Source organism: Trachypithecus francoisi, unplaced genomic scaffold (assembly GCF_009764315.1).
Source record: "Trachypithecus francoisi isolate TF-2019V2 unplaced genomic scaffold, Tfra_2.0 Contig01585, whole genome shotgun sequence".
Taxonomy (NCBI): domain Eukaryota; kingdom Metazoa; phylum Chordata; class Mammalia; order Primates; family Cercopithecidae; genus Trachypithecus; species Trachypithecus francoisi.
Window position 1 is genome coordinate 11,136,254 of NW_022681444.1, and position 12,457 is coordinate 11,148,710.

Here is a 12,457-nt window from a genome sequence, read left to right on the forward strand (position 1 = left end):
AACTCCTGGCTTCAAGTGATTCTCTCACCTCGGCCTCCCAAAGTGTTGGGAACACAGGCATGAGCCACCATGCCTGGCCAGAATCGAGTTTTTTTTTTTAATGCAGTCTTGACCTATCGCTGAGGCCCTGGTTAGGGGCGGCCCCTTCCTGAGCAGCTGATTGGTCCATACGGCCACCCTGCCTTATTCAGATGGCCCCACTCAGGGGCCACTCCCCACCAGCCCTCATTGCCCCAAGGCCAGGTACCAGACAATCAGGGACAGCCCCTATGCCCTGCAGCAGAGAAATGACTCATGTTAGCTGGCCACAGACAGCTGGGTCACCCGCTACCCTTTCCGCTCCCTCCCCTGAGCTCCGCAGGCTATTGTCCTGTCCCGGGCGCAAGCCACCCCGTGTGGCGCTGCCCGGCAGCCGCCCTCTCCTGGGGAGAAGCAGGTCTCTAAGAGTCTGCCTCTCCTCGCTCCCAGCGCCACTGCGATGTTGCGCCTTCAAAAGAAACTTTAAATCCTACAAACCGCCAGGGTCAGGAAAGGCGCCTGTGTGAGGTGGGACCTCCGGTGGCTGCCCCCAAGCTGGGAACTTCCTGTCCCAAATCTACCCAGGCACAGAGAGGGACAGCGTGGAGCCAGGCCCTGGCGGCAGTGCTGGTGTGGTTCCCCGGAGGACAGGACTGGCTTCCCCGGTGAGCTCAAACCTGAGCCACATCCTGCCTTGAGCTGCTGTCCCCTCTCCCCACGTCCAGCCTCACGGACTCAGCGTCAGTGCTAAGGGCCCTGGTGGCCCTGCCCAGTCCCCCTCTGGGGTGGCAGCTGAACTTGGTCCCAGGCCTTCTGGTCTTACTTGTGCAGGACCGAGGAGCAGAGCCCTGCCCCCACCCACCCCTAGAGCCTGAGCTCCGTGGGCAGCTGACCTGCAGGAAGCACCCCGGAACCTTCAGGCCGAGTCGCCAGCACACACCCCGCTGCCAGGCCCTTCCAGGCCCCTCGCACTGTTGGCCTGTGGCACCCACCATGGAGAACTGGGCCCAGGCTGGTCCCCTGTCCTTTCTCCCGCTTCCCACCCCCTCCCTGAACCCAAGGAGCACCCAGCCAGCATCCCCCACCCCGAGGAACCCTACAGACAGGTGGAGTCTGAAGCTCTTTATGGAGAACCAGGAGAGGGGATGCAGGGCGGGGGAAGGTGAGGGGTGGTAGGAAGGGGTGCAGCTGGCCGGGTTCTGCAGGGGTGGGGAGATTTTTCCATGTCTCTGTGAAGGATGGAGGTGCTGGGTGGTGCCGTCCTTGGGCTGTTGAGGAGCCAAGGTGCCCCCTGCCCTGGTAAGCGGGGGAGGGTGAATGAGGCCACGACAGGGAGGGTGGCAGGGGGATGTGACGTGGGAACGCATATGCTCTCAGGTGCTGCAGTGTGGGGGCACATGTGAGCTCTCAGGGGCTATGGTGTGGGGGGCACATGTGGGCTCTGGGGGGCTGCAGGGTGGAGGCATATGCTGGCTCTCAGGGGCTATCGTGTGGGAGGCACATGCTGAGCGCGGCTGTCAGGGGCTGTGGGGTGGGGACACATGCAGGTTCTCAGGAACTAGGGTGTGGGGGCAGATGCCAGGCTTTCAGGGACTATGGTGGGGGGGTCACATGCGGGCTCTCAGGGACTAGGGTGTGGAGGGCACATGCGGGCTCTTGGGGGCAACGGTGTGGGGGGCACACACGAAGCTCTCTGGCTGTAGGTGGGGTCTCCAGCCTCCAGATTGGAGCAAATGGAGCAGGGACCCCCCTACACACAGGCTGCCCACAGAGCTCCCTGCCGAGTGAAGAGGCATTGGGGCAACTGCAGGCCAAGGGGAGGGTGCGGGAAGGACAGCGATGCTGTCCAGGATTCTGGCTCTGCCCACACCTGGGCAGGTGACCTTGGGCGAGTCTCCGAACCTCTGGTTCCCTCATGCAGCCAGCAAGGGGCCCATCTGACACAGCGAGCACAGGCACGCCTGCCACTTTGCTGAATCTTTGAGCAACTCATCGGGTAAGAGGAATCACAAGAATGGCTGAGGGTGAGCGGTGCTGAGGAGGAACCTGAGTCTCCTGCCTGCTCCCGCCCACAGGGCTGGGGGTAGACACCGTCTCCACTAGCAGCCAGCAAAGGTGGGCTCAGCGCTGTGGGCTTCTCAGCTTCCCAGGAGTCACTCCCAGGGCAAGAGCAGAGGCTGGTGCCTGAGTGCGGGCAGCTCAGGAGAAGATCTCCCACCTGCCTGGTCTAGGTGAGGTGTCTCCCACCCAGGTAGGAGTGTGGTGGGTGGGAGAGACCCCAGGGCTTCTTGAAGCGCCACTGAGCCCAAGGCTGGATTTTCTCAAATGTCCTCTAAAGCTGTTCACTCACCCTAATCGCTCCCTGGAGAGCAGGTTTCTGCAGGAAAAGGAAGCACAGGCGAGTCAGGAGACCACAAGAATGCAGTCAGGACTGGGGCCCCTCAACAGCCACCAGCTCCACCACCCCAGGAAGGACAAAGCCAGAATTAGAGGCAGCACAGTTACACACTGATGCAACGTGGCTCTGCTGACGTCCCCACGCGGGGACACGGGGGGGCTCTGCAGGGCCATGCCTCCTACTGCTCTACCTGGAGGATGAGGATACTCTCCGTGCTAAGTCTGCAGGCTCCTGCGGCCTTCTCAAAGTCCTCCAAGGCTTCCAGGTTGTTCTCGGGCTCTCTGCAGGTGGGAGCCAGGACAAGATGTGGGCGCTTGAGGCAGCACAGGCAGACGGCACCCCTTCACAGCCTGGAGGCCTGAGCTGGGCTGGGGAGGGGGACCTCGCCCACCATGGGGGGACTTGAACCCAGAGGCCCTCGGGCTGGCAAAGCGGGACCAGGGTGTTGTGCATGGCTGAGAAGGCTCCCATGACAGCAGAACTGGGAGAACGGGAAGGGCTCTCCGTCCATCCCCAGGCATCTCCCGGAGTGAGGATGGACAGCAGGACAGGTCCGCCCTGGAGGAAGCGCCTCTGCCCTCAGGCGCACCAGGGCACTGCCTGTCCCACTCCTCTGTCATTCGCCCACCCCTGGATCCAGGGAGAACTCAGGAGCCTTCACGGGCCTCGTCCTCAGACAGGAATGGCGCTGACACGTCACTGTCTGTGGCAGCCACTGCATCCGGAATTCAACCCTGGGAGCTGGAACATTCTTTCCACACAGACTCCTGCTCACATCCCCGTTCCTCTCCCCGCTGGACACCCCGCAGGAACGCGCTCAAGGATGACGCTGCAGGGAGCTGCCCCGGGGGAGGGCCTGGCCTGCCCTGGGACACGTGTGACCTCTGAGCCCCTGCGCCACAGCCGCGGCTCCTTCCTGCCTTCGCTGCAGAGACCTAGGCTGGGGCATCTGAAATCTTGAACTCCAGGGGTGGGAATTGGGGCCTTTATCAGGAAAACTTGTCCTAAGGAAACTGCAGCGGGTTCCTGGGTCCCACTGGCTTCTCCCGTGGGGAAGAGGGTGCAGGAGGCTGTGGGAGGAGGGAGGGCGGGTGGAGGCTTGGGCTGCAGGGTGGGGGTGCGGGACTCACCCACAAGCTTCACCCCTCGGATCGGCTTCCCGTGCAGCTGGCCCTCACAGTAAAAGATGTAGTGGTCCTTCACGTGTGATCGGATGATGTGTCATGTGCTTGCCCCGTCTGCAGAAGGACAGCAGCACAGTCCTGAATTAGCCACCGGGGCCTTCAGAGAGGATCCCGGGACAGCGTGCGGCACCCGGCCCAGCGAGCCCCGCAGCTCCTGCACCCTCCCAGACTCCCAGAGCTCTCCGACCCAGGTTCCCCACCAGGCCTGAGCCCCAGGCCATGGGACCCCCCACTTCCCAGGAACCTGATGCACCTGAGAGGCGGCCACATCCCAAACCAGTGAGTCACCAGCGGTTTCTCCGGGTATGAGGTCTGTGGAGGTGGGAGTTGGGGTGCAGGACCCCACAACCAAATACGACTCTGCTCCTGGCCCCACCAGAGCCACAGTCAAGAGCTACAGAGAAAGCCCTGAGGGACCGTCCCAGGACAAACCTGCCACACCTGGTGTTTGGGGCCAGGTGTTCACATTTCTAATGCAAATTGACCAGTGGGACAGGAGAGTGGGCTTTCAGTGGAGTCAGAAGGCAGCAAAAGGCTGTGGCTCAGGCTCCGGGACTCACCAGCCGTGTATTTTCCCGGCTCGTCAGTTTTCTCCAGGATGACCTTCATCTCCCAGCACTGGCCACTTATCCTGGAAAACAGAAGCCCCCTGGCAAAGCGGCCCTGGCCTGTGTCTCCCCTGGCCCTGGAGCAACCACGCTGCAATGCCTGAGCTGGAACACCTGCTGGAAGTGGGCGGGCAGCCAGTGCCTTCTTGGGGTGGGCTTTTGGCCTGGGAAGCCTTTTGCATTTAAAGGACGCACACATGTTATAAATCTTAAAAAACTGGAAGAAGGGAGAAAATCACTTCCAATCCCACCTCCCCAGTGACTCACTCGTGAGTTGGAACCGTTTCCTTCCTGTCTTTTTTCTAACAGAGTGTCTTGCGTGGATGCAGTGGCATAGATGTGTCACCTGCAGCAGGACGAGCCGCAGACAAAGCTCCTCAGACACTGGATTAAAGAAGGAAGAGGCTTTTTATTCGGCCAGGAGCATTGGCAGACTCGCGTCTAAAGAGCCGAGCTCCCTGAAAAAGAAATTCTTGGCCTTTTTAAAGGCTTACAACTTTAAGGGATCCATGTGAAAGGGTCCTGATAATTCATGCAAGCGTGGGAAACGTGACTGGGGGCTACATGCATCAGCTAACAGAACAGAAAGTTTTACATACATGCTTTTTTTCATACAGTGTCTGGAATTTACAGATGACACAAGTAGTTTAGGTCAGGGGTTTATGTTATTATTATTACTTTTTTTAACTCCTAGGGCCGGGTGGTGGTGCCAAGGTTGTCTGGCTATTTATCTTACTTTTGTTTCTTTCTCTTTCCTCCTGTCTTGTGAACTAGGCAAGGTGGGGGGAGGAGGGCAGCAGGAGTAGTAGTGGTCTCCTTCCTTACACCCACCTGGGACCGAAGGAAGCCACAGGAAGGACACCCAAGCGCCTTGTGGCATCTCTCCTGCACCCTGCACTTCCCCGGGACCAAAACCAAGGGCAAGGCCAGCCGTGGTGGGCAGCAGCCCCTCTGCTGGATACTCCACCTCCCGTCCCAAGGCTGAGGCGCCAAACTCGGCCCCCCACTGAGCTTCCGATTTCCTGAGTTCCCTCCGAGGGCTCCGGGATTTGACCTCGAAGTTCCCGCCCGCCTGAGTCTGTGTGTTTTAGGCCTGCGTGGACTTCCCTGTCCGTGCCCTGCGTCCACCTGGCCATTGCCATCCTTCAAAACCCAGCCTAGTCCTACCTCCTGGAGGAGGGAGGGGCCTGTCCGCCTGGCCTCTGGGGCATCTTGGGCCAGGGCAGCCGCAGCGGTCCCTGCACGTCCCCGTCCCAGGTGGGTGCCTGTCCTGAAGGAGCCCAGTCAGACTGACAGGCCTCAGCCCTCTCTGGCCACCCAGACTCCCTCGCCCTTCTGGGATGGGCTCAGCAGAGGCTCCTGGGACTCAGCAGAGGCTCTTGAGAGTCAGCTGGGCTGAGTGGAGTCGTGGGTGGTGGAAGTGAGGGGATGTGCACTTGGCCATGGGGGCCCAGGGCGTGGCAGGGGGCCCAGGGCGCATTCATGGATGGACTTCTTCCCAGGAAAGGTCGCGCTGTGTTTGTGTTCCAGCTCTTTCCTCTGCCTGAGTTCCTCCAAGGCCCTGGCTTATCTGAACACAGGACCCTGTGTGCCACAGCATGCACCATGTCACGGTGAATGTCACACAAACAGGAACGTGCCTGGAGGCCGCCTGGACCTGTCTTCCTGCCCATCAGCTGCCAAGGTGATGCTGTGGACACGGCCGTCCCCACCTGCTTAGCCACTCATGGAGCTCCTCATGGGCTCAACATCCCCCTTCCAGAAGGCTGGTCCCGGGAGGGGAGTCACCAGCATCTGGCAGCCGGGCAGGCCTCCGCAGCGCAGCCAGCATGGGGTCCGTGAGCCAGGGGGTGGAGGAGGCCCTGTGACACAGGGAACACACTAAGCTCCTAGACCAGCTCTTCTCCTGGAGGACCGGACGCCCTTGCTCTGCAGCTGGAGAAGGAGTGCGCAGAGGGCTTGAAGCCAGTGCAGGAACTGCCCCCCAAATCTTACTCCAGGATTGGCACTTTCCTGGAAGACCCTGGAGTAAGGAGAAGGAAGAGCAACGGGGAGGGAGGGAGCGAGTCCCAAGCCAGGTGCCACAGACAGGGGGCGGCATGACCCTGTCCAGGTCACCTCCTGGGAAACTGAGTCCCAGCCAGGCAGAACAGGGTCTCCTGGTTCCAGACACCACCCACCACTTAGGCAGCTGCCACCTGGGAGGCCAGAGATGTCCGGTGGGGTCTTCAGCCACTAGCCAAGTAGAGGGAGGCCACGATCTCCATCCTCCCACCTGCACACACACTCTCCCCCAGGTGAGCTCCAGGAAGCCCTCTCTGGGGTGGGGGTGGATGCTAACGCTCTGTGCAGCTCTTTGGTTCAGTGAGTCCTTTTTGGTGAAAGGGCTCAGAGATGTGGCTAAAGCCTGTACCAGCCTTGCACTTCCACGAGGGAGGTGTTACTCTCGTGCCCTTTTCACGGGAAGGAAGGTGAGGCTGGAAATAGTGAGTAAGGGACCGAGCTCGCTCAGAGGCTGCATGACCCCGGCTCACACCCGCCAGCAATGTTAAGAGGCACTGGGAGCTGAGAAGGGCTGAGGGCGCCACGCCAGGGGTGGACCGGGTCCGACCTTCCCCCTCCTCTGAGGCTCTCTCCTTCCTTCCTGTGTTGGCCTTTGGAGCCCACAGTTTCAGCGTCTGTCACGGACTCCACCGCCTACCCAAGCGCTGCTGAGAACTTTAAGTCCGGCTTTTGAATTTTCAGTGCTTTCTGATTATTTGTAGACTCAACATCAGAAGAGGCTACTTGCCCTAAACTGAACACAGTATATTTTCATTGCAGATCATTTTACATTTTTAAGAAAAAAATGCAATTTGTCTACAAAGTCACCCCCGTCCAGAAACAAAACAAAACAAAACACCTCCCTAAGGATTGTGACTGAGCTGCCGTCAGGTGTGTCACTGATTTGGGGATAAGTCTCCCATCCCTTTGCTTTCCACTACTCTGTGGCCCCCGCGTCCTTCAGGGCAGGTGGCCTTTGCCTTGTAAGCATCATATATTTTGGGGGCGTTTCCTGGGCATCTGGTAGACCCACAGGTGAGAATGGCCCCGGTGGTCCTGGGCAGATGTGTGCACTGAGACGATGTTAGTGCAGGAAGTCAGGGGCCCATAGGGGCTATTGGTGGCTGACGTGGCATCCATTCCCCTCCCTGTATCCCCCCAACACACCAGCATCCTCATGGATGGTAACTGCACTCCCCACTCCAGGGCTCGTCTGATTGATCTAATGGGGTGCCGTCCCTCTGGTCTGTGATTGCTCTGGAATGGGCCAGGAAACCCAGAGAAGAAACACACACACAGAGGGCATCTGAGAACCACAGCAGGGGACCCAGTTGGGATGAGTCAGCCCTAAGGACCTCGAGGAGACAGGCAGGAAGCGTCCAGTCCTTGACACCATCACGGAAGCCTGCCCCACACCTGGACTCCAGCCACATAGGCGCGTAGGGCCAGGTGGACTCAGCAGCGGGAGGCAAAGCATGGTGTCTGGCGTGGATGCCACGTGTGTTGAGCTAGCTGTGCTGTGGACAGGGCACTGGGGACAGGGCACAGTGGACAGGCAGGGGATGTGGGCACTGGGAGGGGGAGTGATGACTGGTGTGAGCGCCTCCCAAAGTGCTGGGATTACAGGTGTGAGCCACCGCACCCAGACTGTCTTCTTCTATATGACTTTATTTTTCTCCCATCAGCACTTATGACTCTTTTAATCATGAAGAAAAAGAGCCTTCCTGGTTGGAGTCCAGTCAAGCAAGGAGAAGGAAGCACGAAGGAGGAAAGCGTAGCTGGGGAGCAGTGTGTGAAGCTTAGTGACCACCCAGTGAGCGGGGGTGCCCCAGCCAGGCAGTTGCTCAGAAGCACAGCTCCAGACACAGGGACCTATTCTTTCTAGAACCTTCCCAGAGGCCTGCTGCTTCCAGCGGGAGGTACTTGTGATTTGTATGAGACATGAGTTGTCCATTTCCTCTTCCTCATGACCAAATGTGTCTTTCCAATTACAGTCATTGTAAAATGAAATGTGAGTGAACACAGTGATTCCAGGGCAATGGCTGTCAACTGTGGCTGCTCTGTAGAGTCATCAGGGAAACCTCAAAAGATACGGAGGCCAGCCGGGCACAGTGGCTCATGCCTATATTCCCAGCACTTTGGGAGGCTGAGGCGGGAGATTGCTTGAGCCCAGAAGTTAGAGACCAGCCTGAGCAACATAGTGAGACTCCATCACTACAAAACTTTTTAAAAATTAGCCAGGCATGGTGGCACGTGTCCATAGTCCCAGCTACTCAATAAGTTGAGGTGGGAGGATTTCTTGAGCCCAGGAGTTCAAGGCTACAGTGTGCTATGATTACACCACTGCATTCTAGCCTGGGCAACAGAGAAAGACCCCATCTCTTAAAAAAAAAAAAAAAAAAAAAAAACTGATGCCTGGGCCAGGCAACTAAATCACAATGTTCAAGTGTGGGGCCTGGCAAAGGGAATTTTAAAAGCACCCCAGGTGACTCTAATATGCAGCCAAGGTTAAAACCGTTGTTTTCTAGAGAGAGGGGGGCGTGGAGCAACAAAGAGAATAGATTTGTTTTGCTTGTTCTTTCACTATTTCTTTAGGTTCATTAATCAGAAATGCTTGGATACAAAGAGGGGAACAACAGATACCGGGGTCTACTTGAGAGTGAAGCGTGGGAGGAGGGAGAGGATCAAAAAAAATACCTATTGGGTACCATGCTTATTACCTGGGTGACTCAATAACCTGTACACCAAACCCCCGAGACATGGAGTTTACCTATATAACAGTCCTGCACATGCTCCCCTAAACCTGAGATAAAAGGCTTTTTTGTTTGTTTGTTTGTTTTTGAGATAGAGTTTTGCTCTTGCTGCCTAGACTGGAGTGTAATGGCGCGATCTCGGCTCACTGCAACCTCTGCCTCCCGGGTTCAAGTGATTCTCCTGCCTCAGCCTCTCAAGTAGCTGGAATTACAGGTGATGGCCACCACATCTGGCTAATTTTTGTATTATATATAAAATTTTTTTTTTTAATCAAGAATACTTTGCCTAGTTTATTTTCATTCCGGATATTGCAGTTCATTTTTCCTGTTCAACATTTCCACAGATCTTTAAATAAAAACAGAGCAAGAAACAGGCACCTCAAAGGATGGCCATTGTTACAGCGTTCTCCTGAGACTGCCACTTCTGTTGAGAAGTCATAGAAACCTCCACCCAGGCAGGACCGAGAACAGCAGACCCAGTGATGACGTGATGAGTGGCAGCTCCAGAGGCTGCAGAATCTTTCAACCCCTGAGCGGGAGCCCAAGTCACCACCCTCAGTTGACACAGGAGGAAAACCAGGCTCAGAAGGTCCAGTGGCTCAGGCAGCAGCAAAGCTGCAATTTCAAGGCTGACTTGTTTCCAAAACCCCAACTTTTAACCCTCATGCTATAGGACACCATGCAGTCCTCCAGATTCATTACATTTTATTTATTTATTTATTTATTTATTTATTTATTTATTTATTTATTTATTTATTTTCGAGACAGAGTTTCCGTCTTGTTGCCCAGACTGGAATACAATGGCAGGATCTCGGCTCACTGCAACATCCGCCTCCTGGGTTCAGGTAATTCTCCTGCCTCAGACTCCCGAGTATCTGACATTACAGGCGCCTGCCACCACACCCTGCTAAGTTGTTGTATTTTTAGTAGAGACGGGGTTTCGCCATGTTGGCTAGGGTGATCTCGAACTCCTGACCTCCGGTGATCTGCCCACCTCGGCCTCCAAAAGTGCTGGCATTACAGGTGTGAGCCACTGTGCCTGACCAGAAATCAGTTTTCTACTCTCCATGCCTGCTTCCCCATGCCGCCGCTTCTGCTCCGGCCACGCAGAAGGCTGGGAGTCCCCCAGCAACAAGAAGCCACACTCCCCGGCGATTTTGCCCCTTTTTAAAATGTCGCTCTGGTCTTGGTCGATGTTGATGTGGCCAACGCTTCATTATATTTCTTTAAAGCCACTAAAAATCGTCTCATCTTCTAGCCATATAACAAAATGATCGAAGAACCCTTTTAGATCACAAATTCCAAACCCAGTCAAAAGCACGTAGCCATTGTCTGAAATTCCAAGTCATTGGTTCAGATGTAACCCGGGAAGCTAAAAATCCACTAAATCCCATTTTTAGGAAGAAGAAAAAACCACCCTGCCACAAACCAGTAAACTAATCCTACCTGTATGTTCACAGGGATGTGATGTGCAAAGCAAACCCTGACGTGTGAAGGCAGCTAAGACAAAGAGCTGGCCAGGTCCCTGCCCGGCCATCTCCCGTCACAGTACCTGCTGAGGCTGCAGAGCAGAGACCCAATGCACAGACACCCAACGTGCAGGCCACGGGCAGGGCTTCTGCCCAAAACCAGCTGTACTAGGCACCATCCTGACACCTGCTCACCCTGACAACTGCCTGCCCAGGAGAGTAGAACACAGTGGGAGATCCGGGGGCTTCCTCGGAAGAGCACTGGGAGATCCCCTGTCTCCTCCGCAGGCTCCCTCTCTCCAGGTCAGGCCTGCCCTTCACAGCACAGAGTTCACCCTTGGTGTCCCCAAGGCCCTGCACTTCTTGGGTGGGCTGATGTCTCTCTGACTTTCTCCCTTTGGGTTTTCCGGTAACCCTGGCCCTCCAGGGCAGCTCTGGCACTTGGGGAAGCCTCTAGAAAGACCGTGGGCAGAGGCAGCGATGACCCAGGCCCACCCAACCCCAGAGAGCCCTGAGGACATGCCCTGCCTTCCGGGAGAACTGCCTGGTGCCCCCGTCAAGCAGATCCTGGGGGCCCTGTGTGGGGGTCAGATCCCTGTCCTCAAGGAGCCTGCTTTGGCTCTGGGGAAACCAAGTGTGGGTGGTCAGCATCAGCCATTCTCTATGCGGGGACACTGAGGACCAGAGGGGCACATCCAGCCTGGGAAAGCCAGACCACGTGAAGCTCTTGGCATTGTCCTCATCTGCTCCATCAGCAACACCATCCCCCGGAGGGCAGCTGGGTGACCCCATCTCACAGCAAGGCAGACAGGGCTTCGAAAAGCCCCTGTGCAAAGCAGAGCTGGGACTCGAGGCCACCGGATTTGGTGCAAAGAAGAGAACTTGGATCCAGGGACAAGCTCTGCCAGCAGGGAGGACAGGACTGGGTGATGGGAGCTTAGTTTTGGAATAAAAATCTGCAAAGGAGCCATCTGTCCAGAAAGTGCCACAGAAACAGAGTTCTCAGTGGCAGCCACCATTCCTTGAGGGCCTCCCATGTGTCTAGCACTTTCCAGAGTGTTCTCTCTGATTCCTCCACACAGACCTAGCAAGGGCAATGACTGCCGGGCCTGGGCTGCAATGGTGGGCTGGGCTGCAGTGTTGTGGCTGGGCTGCAGTGGTGGACAGGGCTGCAGTGAGGGGGCTGGGCTGCAGTGGTGTGTCTGGGCTGCAGTGGTGGGGCTGGGCTGCAGTGATGGGGCTGGACTGCAATGTGGGGCTGGGCTGCAGTGGTGTGTCTGGGCTGCAATGTGGGGCTGGGCTGCAGTGGTGTGTCTGGGCTGCAGTGTGGGGCTGGGCTGCAGTGTGGGGCTGGGCTGCAGTGGTGTGTCTGGGCTGCAGTGTGGGGTTGGGCTGCAGTGTGGGGATGGGCTGCAGTGGTGTGGCTGGGCTGCAGTGTGGGGCTGGGCTGCAGTTTTGTGTCTGGGCTGTGGTGATGGGGCTGGGCTAGCACTTCAGGTGTGGGTCTCTCAGGCCTGGTAAACCAAATGCCCTGCACCAAGGAATCCATATAGAAGCCTGACGGGGGTGGCTACTGATGGCTCAGGCTTCTGCACCACTTGCCCTGGGATGTGGGGGCTCCGTGAACCCTAGTATTGTTACCAGAAACGAGTCCCAATCCCTACCCCAACACAGGGTTCTTGGATCTCGGCTGACTATACTAACACTTATTTCTGGATTATATGTTAAACAACAGGTGGACTGTTTGTGAGTTTTCCAAGAAAGGGGAGGGGATTTTTCTGAACTGAGGGTACCTCCCCTTTTTAGACCATATAGGGTAACTTCTGGACGTTGCCACGGCATTTGTAAGCTGTCATGATGCAGGTGAGAGTGTCTTCTAGCAGCTAATGCATTACAATTAGTGCATAATGAGCAGTGAGGACGACTGGAGGTTACTTTTGTCGCCATCTTGGTTTTGGTGGGTTTTGGCCTCTTTACTGCTTCC

General features: G+C 56.7%; 1 pseudogene; it reads right to left on the bottom strand.

Moving 5' to 3' along the window:
* Positions 1–1,141: 1,141 nt before the first annotated feature.
* On the bottom strand, positions 1,142–7,391 carry LOC117070678 (annotated as a pseudogene).
* Between the last annotated feature and the right edge of the window lie 5,066 nt (positions 7,392–12,457).